This window comes from Triturus cristatus, chromosome 1_1 (assembly GCF_964204655.1).
Source record: "Triturus cristatus chromosome 1_1, aTriCri1.1, whole genome shotgun sequence".
NCBI classification, from domain to species: domain Eukaryota; kingdom Metazoa; phylum Chordata; class Amphibia; order Caudata; family Salamandridae; genus Triturus; species Triturus cristatus.
Genome location: NC_140579.1, coordinates 36,740,796 through 36,757,149, shown reverse-complemented (window position 1 = coordinate 36,757,149; position 16,354 = coordinate 36,740,796). Strand labels below are relative to the sequence as shown.

The following is a 16,354-nucleotide window of genomic DNA, read 5'->3' as shown; positions in this document are numbered from 1 at the left end:
GTTTGCTGGATAACGACTAGAGCCCCGGCCTCAAGTGGATTGTGTTATTGTTTCCGAATATCGTACACTTCTTTGAATGAACAGAGTTAGAAATAAAACACTTCTTTCTATGGTAAAAACAATTATTTGACTGGACATTGATTTATTGACATTACTGAGTGCACTTTGAGTTATGACTTGTGTTCACTAATCTCTACCTACACATCCCTACCCCGCCGCCCTCCTGAAGGAGCCTTTGACTGCTTTGACTGCTCATCCAAAGCTACTGCTCAGAAGATACTACACAAAGATAAACATGGCTGGTGTGTATGCGCTTTACAGAAGTTTTCCTTCCTTACTCATTTCAGCTTCGTTTCTCACCTTCACTGACAAGCCAATAATTACAGACATGGTTGAGACTCTGTTAGAATTACTAGTGTTTTAAAGTTTTGCAATACATATAGCATGCCATTACTAATTATGTCCTTCGTTCTCATATTGCCTGGCACATCACAGAAGAAGTGGTTTACCAGATAGGCCAGTGTCACCACAACACGACCTTTAAGGCTACAAAACGCACAATGCTGTCATTTGTTATATGCCACTGTGTCACAGCATCACCTGCCCCGTGCAGCAGAGGCCTTAAATAGTAAATGACTAGAACCCCTTAAGTGCCATTCTAAAGTAACCGTCTATGTCTTTTGTGTTCAAAAGGGCCACCTCGATTTGTTGGCACATGTTTAAATCATTTTTGTTGCTGTTCTGAAAAGAATTCTTGCTATATTTCTCTTGGCAAAAAATGTAGAGCCTGGGTGAAGTGTCACCAGCGGTCAAAGTGGGCGGGATCGGCAGGGCACGGCGTGCTCCTACTTCTTCAATTCCAGGGATTCCGTCCCCCTACTTTTTTATTTTGAAAATGCGTCCCAGGACACAAGAAATCACCATCACCTATAAATAAAGCTCGGAGTTCCTGGCGTGTTCCTGGCATTCGAGGACGGGCGACAGAGAAGTAATAAGACTCTGTCCTTTCCTTCTCGCCCAGAGAAGAAAAATACAGTGTCCACTTCTGCTCTGCCGCTTCAGCTGCCCCCCCCCCCCCCCCCCCCCACACCACTCTCCCACCACTCTTTCCTTCTTCCCTCTCTTTCTGTCTAGCAGTTCTTCTCTTACTGAAAACCGAGACTTCAAGACAGGGTTTTCACTCTCTTTCCTGTCCTTTCTTTTATTTGCTCCCCTGTGAAATGGATACAAAAAGAAAAAATGTTTTGCTGGAAATGTCGTCTTTTAATTCCAAAGTGCAGCATCTGGAATAAAAGGTTAAAAATATGAAAGATAACTAAATAAAGTAAGACAGAGTGGTAGCTAACTGTCCAGATTGATTTTATTTACACCCAAACACATTAGCGCCATTTTTACAAAGTTTGCCAGTGAAGCGCTTTTTTTGTTTAAAGCCCTATTTTTGTTTTCTTGTCTTTGTTTTCCCTGGGCTTGCAACTGGTGCAACAATCCTGGAGGTACTGCAAAGTGTGGATTGGAAAACAAAATGTGTACTGCGACTGTGTCCAGGGATGTGGTCTTTTTACCATACTGCTTACGTTTTGTAAGGATATAAGCAATGGACATTGAAATGGGTCCATTCAGGGCCCTGTAGTCATGTCCTTAACTTTTCAGGCATAAGCACTCACTGATTTCTGAATAGTGAGTGTAAACGTGTTAAGGTAACCATGTTGTTCCTGCTTACATTTCACATGGTTTGCTAAATTTTGCATTCCCTATGAGGGTTTGCTTTTTCCAGGATGTTGTTACTTTTTTTTGTAGGCTGCACATTGCTCTTGTCTAGTGCGTCATTTAAATTGGGCCGCATCCAGGTGTTTATAGCAGGCAGCAATTGGGTTGTAGTTGAAGGCAGTGTGAGTTTTTCTCATTGGGGCAGTATGGTGTTCAGTGGGGGAAAGGATGTGGCACTATGGCCAGAGCTACTGAATTTGGAACTGGGGAACCAGGTTCAGCCTTAATAACCAGTCCACCTGACCACACTCCTGAGGGAGCACATTCCTATGCTAGACCTTAGAAGGCTGCGCAAGACCTTAGACCATCAGGTGGACCCTAGCAGTGGCAAGTGTGGGTTAACCTTCAAGGTTTGTCCACCACAATCCATACTAAAGTTCACCTCCAGTCTTGCAGACAGGCCTATGAAGCAGCATACCATAGTGACAGTGACTCTGTCACTGAGGTCACAGGACACGTGAGAAGGGCTAGCTCTAGGGCAGTGCAACCGGTGTGACCGCACCGGGTGCTGACTTTGGGTGGAGGCATTATGTTTGCAAGTATATTAAGGTTTTAAAAGCGCTTGCTGCCTCCTTCCTGGCCTCCAGCAATTTTCGGCAGCACTTAGGGGTTTCTAGGGCCAGCACCCATGGGAGCACTGGAGTACTGGAGTTACCTCACCCAAGGACGCCGGGTGCATAGTTGTCAAATGGTGTCGGGAATCGTCATTGATTTCAATGGCGATCTGCTGCAAAGTGCTGCTGCCAGGAAGGAGAAAGTGTCTGGTGTGATCCAAGCCTGGATCAAAGATCAGAAGAACCTGAAAGCAGAGGGGACAGTGTCTGGGTCACTTGCCAGTGACCAGGGGCACGATAGACGAATGTCCAACGATGTCGGGTGATTCAGATGCGAAAAGGCGAAGCTTGACTCTGCAGCCCCAAGGACCAGGAGGCGTCGACGACAACCAGGAGCTGGATTCGAGCTGTCCCACAAAGGATGTCGAGTGCTGCGGTGTTGGTGCTCGGATTGAACACAACAAGCCTTGGAAACAGCAACCCACGCAGGAAGAGAAAAGATGCTTCGGTGCTGACCGCCAAGGTTCTGGGGACTCCCCAAGCAACAGAGAGTCAGGGCATGTCTGGAGCAACCAGGTAAGCCCAATTAGAAGTAAAGTTACCTTTACAGGGACCCACCAGTTGACAGACTAGGGATCGCGAAGTGACCTAGAGAGAAAACACAAAGGGCCAGCTCACGGAACACTCGTGGAGTGTAGGTGACCAATCTTCAATGCAAATGCTGCTCGGGGTCAGGACTACAAGTGACCCAAAGCTCAGCTGCAGGAGTCGTTGGAAAGCTGATGCTTCTGCAAAGTGACGTGGTGTCCAGGGGTTCGATTTGCACGGTCGCCACAAGGGATACGGGCCTCAGACTTGCTGTGCACACTGATCAACCTCTACGACCATGGAAACCCACCTCCTGTGTTGCAAAATTCTTCGGAGTCCGGCGGGAGCTTTGGAGATGCAAACCGGTCAGATGTGTCTTTGGTACCTGCCTTGAAGGGGGAGTAACTCCTTTACTCCAAGGGAGATTCTTCACTCATGTAGTTCAATGTAGATCATCGAAGTTCCAGGATTCAGTATCAGAGTTTTGTCCAGGTGTAATCTAAAGTCCTTTAGCCAGGGGTTCCTTTCTTATACCCAAGGAAGGGGTGGGACAAACTCTAGGGAGCCACCTATGGGAGGGTCAGGAAAGAGGGGTGGCTGCACCCATTTCCTTTGTCCAGTTTTGTGCAAGAGCAGGGGCTGGTAGCCCCTGCAACCGGTTTGAGCTGGACCATGCACAGGGACACCAAATGTGATCCCAGTGCTGAACTTCAAAGCACTCTTGGAGTGCACCCACCCAGCCCCAATACATTAAAGCCTGTCTGGGAGGTGGTGACACCTCCCTGTGACAGGAAACCTATTGTCCAGGCCTCCCCTGCCAGAGTTTTATCCAGCAGCAGGAGGGCAGACTTGTGTCTGTGGCTGGCAGAATCCATTTTGTGATGCCAGGGCTCTGTTAGCTGGTACCGGATATACCGGTGCTGTCATGTCTCTCCCTCTGGAAGGGTGGGATCCTACTCCCACACCAGTTACTGGTGTGGGGTATGATTCCAAGGTGTTTGCATTTACCGTTTGGTTATAATGCACTTAAGAGTGTATGGTTTATTATTTTGACATGTGCACACATGCTAACAGTCTTTGGAAAGATTTTGCCTTATTAGTACCAGTGTAACATACAAATGCAACAGTGAGAAAAGTGATCAGTCAACCTTTGCAATGAGCCATCCACTCATAAGAAAACAATTCACATTTTTTATAAACTTTTGATACGTTTGAGCTGTAAACAATTTATTAGTTTAAATGGTCAGATCATGCAACAGATCTCGCATTAGATGGCAAATATGGAAGAGCCATAATTATATAGAAAACATTTGCAAACTAGGATATTTTGCCATTCATGTTTGAACTGCTGTTGTGGAAAAAGGGAGAAGTGCTGATGACAAACTCCATGGCTCGGCGACAAATGGCTTGTGCTTCCACATTTTATCGTATTTGGGACATTCTGTGATTAGAAGCATATCCCACTTTGTGAATGTGTTTTAATGTCAATAACTCATTATAACCTTATATAATCATGTGTATCCAATGGTTCAGTAAACTACGCAGTGAAATGCCAAACAAATACTAACAAGCATTTACAATGCAATGGTCTCGGCATTGTTAAAGTTAGAGCTATTGGCATTGCTCATGACATTATTTTTGTTTATGTTTTTGTCTTTAAAACATTTAAAGAAACGGCATTGTTATTTACAATGTCAAAAGCTTAATCACTCAAATGCGAGACCTATTGCATTTGCACCCACACAGAGCCACCCACCCACACATACACACACACAGAACCACCCACCCACCCACAGAGCCACCCACAGAGCCACCCACCCACAGAGCCACCCACAGAGCCAGCCAGTGCACTCTAGGGCAGTGCTTAATTTGTATTAAAAAAAAAAAGTGCCAGGGCTCTGGACAGAAGGCCATTGAAACTTGCACCACACATTGTCCCTGACATGCTGCTATAGATCATAACAACACAACTACTAACCATCACACTCCTACAAATGAGACAATTCGGACTATTTCAGGCCCCCAAAGCTATAAGAATGGCTTAGGTGGCAGGTGATAGTAATTTTTAATGTATATTGCATTAATAAATGACTGTTGTTGTGTTCATGTCTAAATAAGCCAGTCAGTGCAACCACCCTCAGTCTGTGACTTCTAGACCTCACCCTCCCCTGCCCCCCCCAACTCCCGTTCGTGTTTTCTTGCCTGCCGGCACTTCCGTTTTCATCTTTATTATTGGCACCTTGAAATATGCGAGTTCAAGATGCGTGCTGTACAAAAACTGATCGTGTTTAATGAACTACATTTTAATGTTACCCTAAATATAATAAGACTCTAGGCGACATTCGGGGTATGCATGGCAACTGACGCCTCTTAGTTCACAAATGGCATTGTTGTTGGGCGGGAGGAGCGGCAGTGTTTTAACTCAAGCTTAAAATGAGCACTTTTAATAACTTCCTCTCAATTCAGTGCTATGATCTTGTGTACTGAGGTGATGCGCTAAAGAAATGCACTTTTTTGAATTCTGAAGAGACATTATCACACATTTACATCATGTTTACTGTATGATTATCATGCCGATCATTTTCACGGCTCGCCCACTGGCTCGTATACGCTTGGCTAGTCTCCGTCTGGCTCTACCTGTTAATTAATATATTGGCTCGCGCACCTCTAACAAAGAGAGATAAAGGGATACATGGCAGTGAGCCCGGTAGATGGTAGAGAAATAGACTGGTGCAGACAAACTGACAAAGTCAGTCTCCATTGCCTCACGCAGTATCATCACTTTCAATAACCTGGAAATCTGCCGGCAACTTCCGCATGCCCCAACCTCATCCCCCACACCTATTCTTAGCAGAAGCGGCAGATTCTGAGCTTTGCCCTGCTGGTATAGAGGAGCACGGCAGAGTCTGTAGAAGCACTGGAATCCCTAGCCTCTCCGGGCGGGCACCTAAGCCTTCCGGGTGCCTTCACACTCAGGATAAATGAATATATTTTGTTCTGTGCTTTAGTCGCCCCTCTGTGAGCACTGTCTGGTAGATGAAGCTCTGTGTAAATAAACACATTCAGAGAGGAGGTTGTGTACAAAAAACAACAGCCACAATACTGTTAGTTTTGAACGTGTAGTTAAATACCGGCTCATCGAGTACCTCATTGGCTGATCATTCCATGGCACTACCAAAATTACATTTGGACACATTTGCTCAACTGTAAATCACTCCCTTCTATGGGTCATTTAACAACTTGGGGCTTTGGCATTAGGTAACCTACTTTGGATGCTGTGTAAAAGAGTAAATACAAAAATTAATGCAATGAAACTAAGCAACCAGTACTGTCTAAAACACTGTGAAAACTGACATGCATTCTGGCATTTTGTTTAGTTAATGTCGATTTTCTCATAGATGCGAGTAAAGTGCTCTTAATATCTTAATGAAATCTGCACACTTTTAACTAATAGCACCGGGTGACCTTCGACAACTAATACATTTTCATGTACCCCCTCTGTAATTGGATAAACAGTGGTGGTAAATAAAATACCCAGGCTGGGTGGCCTACTCACGTGCGGGCCTGAAGGGCGGAGTCTCTTACCATCCTCATCAAGGCACCTCGTTAATCCACGACAGCTGCTCAAAGCGCTACACTTGTAGCGTGGAGTATAGTTTAGTTTAGAATAACACTGCTAGCTAATGAGCAGTCATTAGTAAGGTTTACCAGTTAGCTACCTATCTCGGAAAGCCATGATTGTGCTTCGGGGATTATATCAACCAAGAAGCACTTCCTTTCTTTCAACTAGTGGTAGAAATAAGAACATGTTGGCCAAAATTCTGGCAGTTTATAGGGAAAATACGGTGTCTTTCTTTTAATCACAATGTATTGGGGCATCAGCGCGCTTGTCACCTACAAGAACAACAACTCCCAGAAGACCACCGGGAAGTGGCAGCGCCAATGTACAATAGGACCAGGAACTGGCCTCATGGGATAGGTAGTTCCATTACCAGACCCTGAAGTCGTAAAATGTAAGCGACTGAACTACATGCCCCACAGTGCTCCACTGCCCTGAATTCCACTGGGCCTGCCGCCTCGAAAACCGCTATGGCCACCGCACGTGGCTGCGAACCTGTATTTTCCCCACCTTCCTTCGCGCCGAGTCAGACAAGTACCTCCACTGCTCAATTCAGCCTCCTACTCGTTCCGCCATTGCCGCGGCGGCTCCGGTTGCCATGTTCCCACCCTGAGCCCTCTGGTCTGCCGCCCAATGGCATCCATGCCTGTGAAACACCACCCCTTCGTTGAACCTTTCATCCAATGACAGAGCGAGGCTTGAAACGCAGACTGTGTACTTTACTGTGCTACCGGCATTCACTACAAACTTCGCGCAAACTGAAGTTTTAAAAGTTCTTGGCAATAACAAAAAAATGTTTTTTTGTTTTTTTTTACATTTTGTTCGAACGGGATTTAATGGTGCTTAAAGACGACTGCTCTGACTGGTTTATAGACCGTGTGCCAAATCGGGTTTCTAATTCGTGGTTTGAAACACATAAACCAGAGACCAGAGCAGCAGCCGAACACGGGAGCCGACAGCAAGGGGAGAGGACGCCATTAACACCACCGCCTTTCTCCGAGGTCAAGCAGAAATGCCTCAGAGAAAAGCAGCGGCGTTTTCGGATTCAGGGGCGTGTTTTTCTTTCTCTCCTCTTGCCATTGGCTGGAATGTTTACATTCCAGAGGAGAGAAAGAAAGTAAAAAACACGACCCCGAATCCGAAAAAGACGGGGCTTGTTTGGAGAGACAATGCTCTTCTCCAATGGCTGACCAGTATTTCAGAGGCCAGCCAATGGAGAAGAGGTAAAAAAAAAAGGGGTGGGTTAAAGCCCCACTCCTAAACATTAAATCTCGGAGCGAGACTGCGCAAGCGCAGCCTTCAAGCCGAGACCTAAAAATTGGGATGTTTGCGCATTCTGGCCACACCTCTGGCTCCGCCCACTGAGCCAATCCTTGGGTTATTCCCGCCCTCTGATTCTCCGCCCACAGTTCCCCTACTTTTTTTCCCCCACTTCGACCACTGTCACACGTAATAAGTCCAGATGCCACTTTTACCTTCCCAGTTCCAATTTGATTCCAGGAAAATTTGGAACAGCCGGCTCTCAGCCAGGTACGGCGCCTGTAGCTTTTCTGAAGGATTATCTTTAAGAAGAAAACGTGTAGTATACGTGCGCAGACATACTTGTGGTCAGGAAATGGCCAAAAACATGAACAATTATGTAAGATAACCAAACGGCAATACAGGATATGATTAAATGAAACGACGCTTGACACAGACCTATCGGATGACCCTCAATCTCGGTTCTAATTGCCGCACACCAACAAAATAAGGTTTGCGCCCCGTAAATGCGGAAGCATGCTGTCAGGTTTACCTCTGTGGTGGGAAAGCTTGCATGCAGCGTTACGTTGTACCGACGGGGATGGACGCAACTATAAGCTCTAATAATGACTTGTGGTACAACATGCTAGTGCTATACAGTGACAGTCTGACAGAAGTGGCTGTGTTCACGAGGCCTTCACCAAACAGAGACAAGCGGTCTCCCTGCTCCAACAACAACAAGCATTGGCCAATAGGTCTCGCCTTCAAAAGCGAAGTGACGACTATGCCACTGTGTTTTTCCATTGGCACTCCTTGGATATATATTTTATAGTAAAATTTAATTTAAAAAAATGAAAAACTGCTGCTAGTTTGTCACAATGTAGGCGCATGCATGCACGCCTGTGGTAGCCATTTTGGAACACCTAAAGAAAGCTTTTCACCATTGCAAGATGCATGCCGGTATGCATGTGTGCCTCCCACATAACACACAGGCAGTCATTTTGCCACTTTTAATATACCATTCCAAAATGGCAGATAAGCATTTCACAATGGTAAATCAAAAATATATATATATGTGGGAGGGGGCGTGGCCAGGCGCCGAACGGAATGGCCGCCTGATTCCTGAGCTCCGCCGGGACCGTTGGTGTCCTCTACCATCCGACATTTACTCGAGCTGCGGGGTTGGTCAGTGAATGCCCCCCGGCTCCCCCAGGGCACAGTGATCCAGCGGAGTGCTTTTGCGGACCCCGAGGACCCTCGGAGGGCTTGACGCGGCTGCCGCGAACGACGGCGGCGGCCGAGTGCCTCGCTCCGGAGCTGCGGGGCCGCCCCCTTTCTACTTGGAGCCCCGGCTTCGGCCTGACGCGTGCGGCGCGCGGAGGGGCGCCGCCGAGGACGGCGCTGTTCCCCCAGCGGAGCCTGGGGGCCGTTGGCTTCCTGCAGCCTGCCATCGGTGACTGAGGGCCGAACAGAGAGAGGAGCGGAGTGCGGCGGCAGGGGCCCTGCGTGTCTGGCGATGAGACAGGAGGCGCCGTGATCTCGGCGGTGGGCCGCTAACCTCCGGATTGCTTCGGCAGGGGCAAGGACGTGAGACCAGCCGGGGCAGTTGCTTTGGGGTGACACGTGTGGCCCGCCGGCTGGGGCCCCTGTTCATTACCGTTGGTGCGACCTGGGCGAACGATCTTCGGCCCGAAAGGCGACTGAGGCTCCTGACCAAACAGCGGACGCGCAAGGTTCGTCGGGGGGGCCCCCTACCCGGCGATTCGACCAGGGGAGTGCCGGCGGTGCCAGGATTGCGCCCGACTACACTTGGGCGACCGGAGCTGGCGCGGCCCCCTGCGGGCGCCTCCGAGCGAAGGGGGCAAGGGGGACGCTGTCCCCGGAGGTACCGGCGGCGCCATGCGGCCTAAAGGAGGAGCCGCGACCCAGTCCAACAAACTGGACAACTACACAGTGGCCAAACCGGCGACGCAACCTGGTGGGACGGCGAAGGAGGCGGCAGGCCAGGCGGAACCCTCCCTGACGTCCATCATGGCCGCGATTCAAACCCTGGGCACCAACCTGGAGACGAAAATGGACAAGATCACAATAGAAGTTAACTTGCTCCGGGCTGACTTGGGGACCACCACCGACCGCTCTAAAACCAATGCAGCTGACATCGTCACCCTGCAAGAATCCGAGAAGCGGCTCACCGGGAGGGTTAACGAACTCATCCACCAGCATAGACTGCTAGCTTCGCGACTCGACGACCAGGAAGGCCGGGCCCGGAGAAGTAACATCCGTGTGGTTGGTGTGGCGGAAGGCCTTGAAGGGGACTGTATGGAACTCTTTATCGAGGATTTGATCCTTCAACACCTTAAACCCAAGAGACTGTCTAAACTGTTCACGGTCGAGCGGGCGCACAGGGCCCCGATCCCGAAACCCAAACCAGGGGCCTTCCCGCGAACGATCATCGCCAAAATCCTAAACTATCGAGACCGCGATGCAATTCTCCAGGCGGCTAGGCAACACGGGGATTTGAAGTACGAGGGCGCCACTGTTCGCTTCTTCCCAGACTTCACACTCCAGGTTCAGCAGGAGAGGCGCTCCTTTCAGGGGGTGAAGGCGGCGCTCCGTAACCGCGGGATTCGGTACATGATGTTCTTTCCTGCCAAATTGAAGGTCATAGCTGGTGGCAAATCTCATTTCTTCACATCGCCTGCGGCGGTGCAGGAGTGGCTGGACTCAGAGGATACGTCCCGGGACCCACGGCGCGATGGTGAACAGCGGAGAAGCGTGGGGAACTCCTCCCCCGGGTCAGCGACGGGGCGAGTGGACAGGGGAGAGCAGAGCCAGCGGTCTTGGCGGTCAAGATCGAATAGTCCTCGTTGGGACACGCCTAGAGACGACGCAGTGAGATGAGCCATGGACGCCCGACATAGAAGCCAACGGACAGTAAAGTATTATGGTTGTTAACTGTGAGACTGGCATGCTCCATGAGGTGCTTAGACTTTAACGCCTGGGGTGGCTTAGCCGGGCTCCTTATGTAGCAGATGTTTTGTGGACCTGGGGGCTGTGTTACCTGGGCACCACGGGCAGGCGGTCAGGATTGGGCTGGCTCACGACCTTCCCACGTAAGTTCCTCGGTGGGCTCTCACCGGGGTAGGGTTGGGCGACAGGCGCTCTGCTAATTGGGGTGGTGGGTAGTTTTGAGCCCACGGAGCAGGGGGCAGGGAGGGGGGGATCTGTTGGGCAAGGGGTGGCGGGGAGGTTGGGGGTTTTGAGTTGGGGGGGGGGGAGGGGGGAGTTTATGGTCACACGAACTAGGTCATCACTGCGGCAGCCGGAACATTGGGGTGGTGGGACGAGGCACCCTGCAGAGCAAGGGCGATGGATAGCCGATGGGAGAAGAGTCTAAAAGTCCTAAGCTGGAATGTCAATGGGTTGGGGGACAGGCTTAAGCGCACTATCGTCCTGCAATTCCTCAAACGGCACCAGCCGGACGTGGTGCTGCTGCAAGAGACTCATTTGATGGGTAATGTCTGTCAGGCACTGAATAGGTATGGTTTCATGCTGGCGGCGCACTCTGGCTTTACATCTGGTTCCCGGGGAGTGGGGATCCTCCTGCGGCGCTCACTGCCCTTTCATATAGACCTGGTCAAAACTGATCCGCAGGGCCGTTTCACGGCTGTTTCTGGACGGTGGGAGGGACGTACACTTACCCTGCTTTCCATATACATCCCGCCGGGCCTCCAGGCCCGGGCCTTCGCGGATCTGGGGGCGCTACTCCTTTCCCTTCCCGGGGGTCAGTTGATGCTAGGCGGGGACTTTAACGCCGTGGTGTCAGGAACCCGTGATAGGCAGCCTCCCCGGGACCTCCCTCGAGGGCAGGGGTGGTTGGCGGAATTTATTGACAGCTTCGGACTCACAGATGTTTGGCGGCTGCTCCACCCTACAGACACCCACTTTACCTTCTTCTCGGGGTCGCACCACTCCTTCTCACGACTAGATTATATCCTTACCCTCCTGCAGCCCGATATGACAGTCCGGGAGACGGAGCTCCTGCCTAGGGGTATCTCCGACCATTCACCTGTCCGTACACACATCGTCTTTGGCACTCACCGGGAGGGAGGGATAGTGCCCGTGAACGCTTGGCAATTGAAAAATGAGGACACCAGGAAACACGTGTCCGACTCAATCTCCCAGTACTTTGATGAGAATTTTGGCTCCGTAGACTCCCCGGTCACCCTATGGGAGGCATTTAAACCCGTGATTAGAGGGGAGGCGCTCTCGGTCATAGCGGCACGACGTCGGGAGCGGCGCCTGCAGGTTACCACGATTGAGGCGGAATTGGAGGCTCTGGAGGGGGAGGCGACTGCGGGGGGGGGGTTGTGAAGCTAGACACAAACTGCAGCTGAAGGCGGCGGAATATAGGGCTCTGGTCACCCAGGAGGCTCAAACAGTGGCTCAACATAAGCTTGGCACGATCTATGATCAGGGAGATAAAGCGGGGAAATTGATAGCCTGGCTGGAGAAAAAACAACAAGCCAGCAAGGTGGTGCCTGAAATACGCACCGAGTCTGGGACTGTAGTGACAGAACCCAGGGAAATAGTTAGCCAATTCGCGAGACACTTCCAGCGGGTCTATCGGAGTGAGTCTGATAGGCCGGAGGAGGACTCCAGGGTCCTCTTAACGGACATTCGCTTGCCCTCCCTTTCGGAAGAAGATCGTGAAACTATGGATGGCCCGATCACCGAATCCGAACTGCAGCGTGCAATAGGGGAACTTCGCCCGGGAAAGGCTCTCGGACCCAACGGCCTTCCGATAGAGCTTTACAAACTCCGTCCGGATGTCACGAGCAAATACTTGAAGCTCATGTTCGACCGAAGCAAGGAAAGTGGGGTCCTACCCCGCGACCAGCGCATCGCGACTATAGTGGCACTCCCTAAGGACGGGAGACCCAAGGACTCCTGTGCCTCCTACAGGCCAATCTCGCTCCTCAATGCGGAGCCCAAAATACTGGCAAAGACGCTTGCCAACAGGCTTAAGGCAGTGCTTCCCTCGTTGGTCCATCCGGACCAATCGGGATTCATGCCTCACCGTAACACGGCCCTCAACATCAGACGGTTGCACGGTGTTCTGGGGCAGCGCCACAGACTGCAGGAAGACGCAGTGGTGGTCTCCCTAGACGCCACGATGGCCTTCGACACCTTAGAGTGGCCATACATGTTTGCAGTTCTGCATAAATTCGGATTTGGGCCTCAATTTATAGCCTGGGTGCGTCTCTTATACACCGAACCCCTAGCGCAGGTACTGGTTAATAACAAATTGTCCGAGGTGTTCCCGCTTGCCAGAGGGACTAGGCAGGGCTGCCCCCTCTCTCCTCTTCTCTTTGCCCTCTCCCTTGAGCCGCTCGCGGCCTGGATAAGGCAGGACGTAGATCTCAGAGGTATAGCGTGGACGGAGGGGTGGGAGGACAGAATATCCCTCTATGCCGACGACATTCTCTTATACCTTTGCAGGCCGCGCAGGTCCCTCATAGTGGCACTCGACATATTTGCGAGTTTTGGGCGTAATTCTGGCTTCCGGATCAATTGGGCCAAATCACATCTTTACGTCTTGCAGGGCGACCCCCCGAGGCTCCCAGACGCGTGCCCTATCAGGGTGGCGGACGACGGTTTCCGGTATTTGGGAATATTCATCACGACTGACAAGACCCTGTTATACGAGCGCAACCTCAAGCCACCGTTGGTTCGGCTGCAGAGGGAGGCCAAGGCCTGGCAGCGCCTGCCAATGTCGTTGTTGGGTCGGGCAGCCTTATTCAAGATGCTGGGGTTGCCACGGTTCCTATATGCGTTACAAAACTATCCCGACTTAGTCCCTAACACCTACTTTGCGGCGATAGAGGCGGCGCTGCGGGACCTCCTCTGGGCAGGGTCGCCCCGAATCTCGCTGAATAAACTCACGTTGGGGTGGTACGGCGGCGGTATAGCCCTTCCCGATATTCGTAAGTATTACTGGGCGGCCCATCTCACAGCGATAAATCACGGGACATATGGTGACGGGAACGACCCAGCCTTCGGTATGGATCGGTGGCTGCTTCCCGGTGGGAACTATGAGAGAGCACTCTACTCCAAACGAGGTACGCACAACCTCACGGGTCCTACCCTTCACTCGGTTCAAGTCTGGCGTATGGCCCAGAGGAAGCTCGGATGGGAGGGAGTCCTAACACTAGCCACGCCGCTCTGGGCGTCTGAACAATTGGGTAATCTTGGACGCACTAAGGGCTTCCGCAACTGGGACCTTATAGGCATCTCCCAAATCAGAGACATCTGGGGCCCCGCGGGGGTCCGTACGTTCGCCCAACTGCAGGACACATATGAGCTTGCGCACACTGAATACTTCAGATACCTGCAGGTGCGGCACTCCTTACAGGCCAATATTCCACCCGACACTAAGCCGCCGCAAGCCTCCCCGCTGGAAGATAGGCTACTGGATGGGTACCTCCCAGAACACGCCATCTCCCTCACATACAAAAAACTAATTAACAACCCCCCTGATCTGTTGCTGCCCCTTAGAGACAAGTGGGTCGCTGACGGGCTTGAGATAGATGATGAGGAATGGCTCTACGCGTTAGCCTCCCCTAGGGAGGTCGCGATATCTGCCCGGCTGCGCCTGATCCAACTCAAGCTGCTACACAGAATCTATTTCTCCTGTACTAGGTTGCACACCATGGGCAGGGTTGACACAGTTCTTTGTAGGAGGGGATGTGGGGGGACGGGCACCTTCTTCCACGTGTTGTGGGACTGCCCCCAGATTCAACGCTATTGGAGGAGGGTGGTGAAGTGCATGGAGGAGGTATGGGAGGTGGAAATTCGCCCGGAGGCCAAGAGGTGTCTCCTGAACATCTGGGAGCCAACGGACCTGCCACCGAAGGGTAGGCTCTGGGTGACGCTTGGTCAAATGGTGGCTAAACGGAACATTGCCAGACTCTGGGGAAGCCCTACTCCACCAAGACTCTCGGACTGGCACGGCGACATGGACTGGTGCATGCTGCGAGAAAAGACTGTATATATTGAGAGAGGGTGCCCCAGGAAATGGGGGGAAGTATGGTCCAAATGGAATGACTTTAGGGGTGGTATTTGTGAGCCGCCTGCAGTCGAGCAGGATGATGCAGGGGCTATATAGGACTCCCACGTTTCAGTGGCTCCCGGGGCTGAGGTGGGGTGCCGCAGCCGCCCATGGGTACAGAGTATATCTACGGCACGAGTGGTGACTGGTTCTAGGGAAGTTTGGGGGGGGAGGGGGGGGAGTAGTTGCTCGTTCGGCGCCTGCGCCGTTGGGAGCTCTCCGTTTGTTTATGGTTTACATAGAGAAAATGAGGCCTGCATTATCCTTCTTTCACTGTGATACGAATGCACTTTCTAGCGCCGCCGTACCCCCGGGTTGACGGCACTGGGCTGTGTTAGTTAAGACAAAGTGCATGAATGCAATATGCGGCCGGCCCGAAGGGTTGTAGGCCAAAGCGGTGTATCGTGAACATAACAATAAAGGTCTTTTTAAAAAAAATAAAAAAATATATATATATATATATATATGTGTATGAGCGCTAACACAATTAAACAGGCAGCCTGGTAGCTGCAGTGTGCAACTGCTGGGACCTCAATAGAAAACAAATGCTGCGTGTTTCTCTTAAAAAAATATATAGCGGTGAATCAATTGAGTGCAAAGTCGGGTTCCCTTATCTTACCGGTTATGATGCCATGCTGATCGATGATAAAGGGCAGGTTTGATTTAAATAATCCAACTATATTGATTCACAGAGTGTATCCATGTGAAAGCTCTTGTCTTTGTCCTGTCGTTAAAGGAAAGCTGGCTCAACACACTGTGTCAGACCCGCTGTATATAGCATTAAATAAGAACATTACACCGTGTCCAAAAAAGATCGCATCTGTGCTCCTGCCTTTCTGCCATTGTGTCTCCTGGAGTATAATGGTGTTAACGTGCGTGATCAGTTTATTTGATGCTGGTGACGTACAAAAAAAATGGACGTTTATCCAAATACGCTCTAAAGCTTTAAAATAAATGTGCCGCCATGTTGGAAAGGTGACTAAAGAATGGAACAGCTGCCCGTGTCAGATAATCTGTAAATTAATCAAAAACAACGCGGTAATGTTATTTTTAGTAAAAGACCATTGTCTAGTCGTGAAATTTGTTGCCACATATTGCTGTTATTTAGTGCCACTTTGCCTTATGCAAGCGGCTGCCTTGATGTAGTTGTACAGCATATTGCAGGCATAAATGACCTACTCTGAAGGAATGTAAATTTAACGTTGGGAGCAGCGCTCTGCTAATTAGATGCTTTTTGGCGCTACATTGATTATGAGGCGCTACACTAAATAATGTCAGAGCTTAAGCTAAAGGCCTGGTCCAGCAGCAGGAGGCGCTGTAGGGCTGTCAACAGCAAGCCTGATATCACAGGAGTGGATCTCACCGACCCCCTGCAGCACCGTCCTGAGACTCACCCACCCTTCGCAGAGTCTGGGGTACAAGCAGCGCTCCCTGTCAGTTACGGGGGCTTGGAGCAGCGAGACTGCTTCAGAGCTA

At 50.7% G+C, this 16,354-nt stretch overlaps 1 protein-coding gene across 1 annotated transcript in view; it reads right to left on the bottom strand.

The window, feature by feature from the left end:
* Window positions 1-15,711, bottom strand: part of LOC146869278 (UPF0739 protein C1orf74 homolog) — a 38,556-nt gene extending 22,845 nt beyond the window's left edge. The window contains exon 1 of the mRNA XM_085653654.1: window positions 15,498-15,711. The gene's annotated coding sequence lies outside the window, so the exon portion shown is untranslated. The remainder of the gene's footprint in view (window positions 1-15,497) is intronic.
* Between the last annotated feature and the right edge of the window lie 643 nt (window positions 15,712-16,354).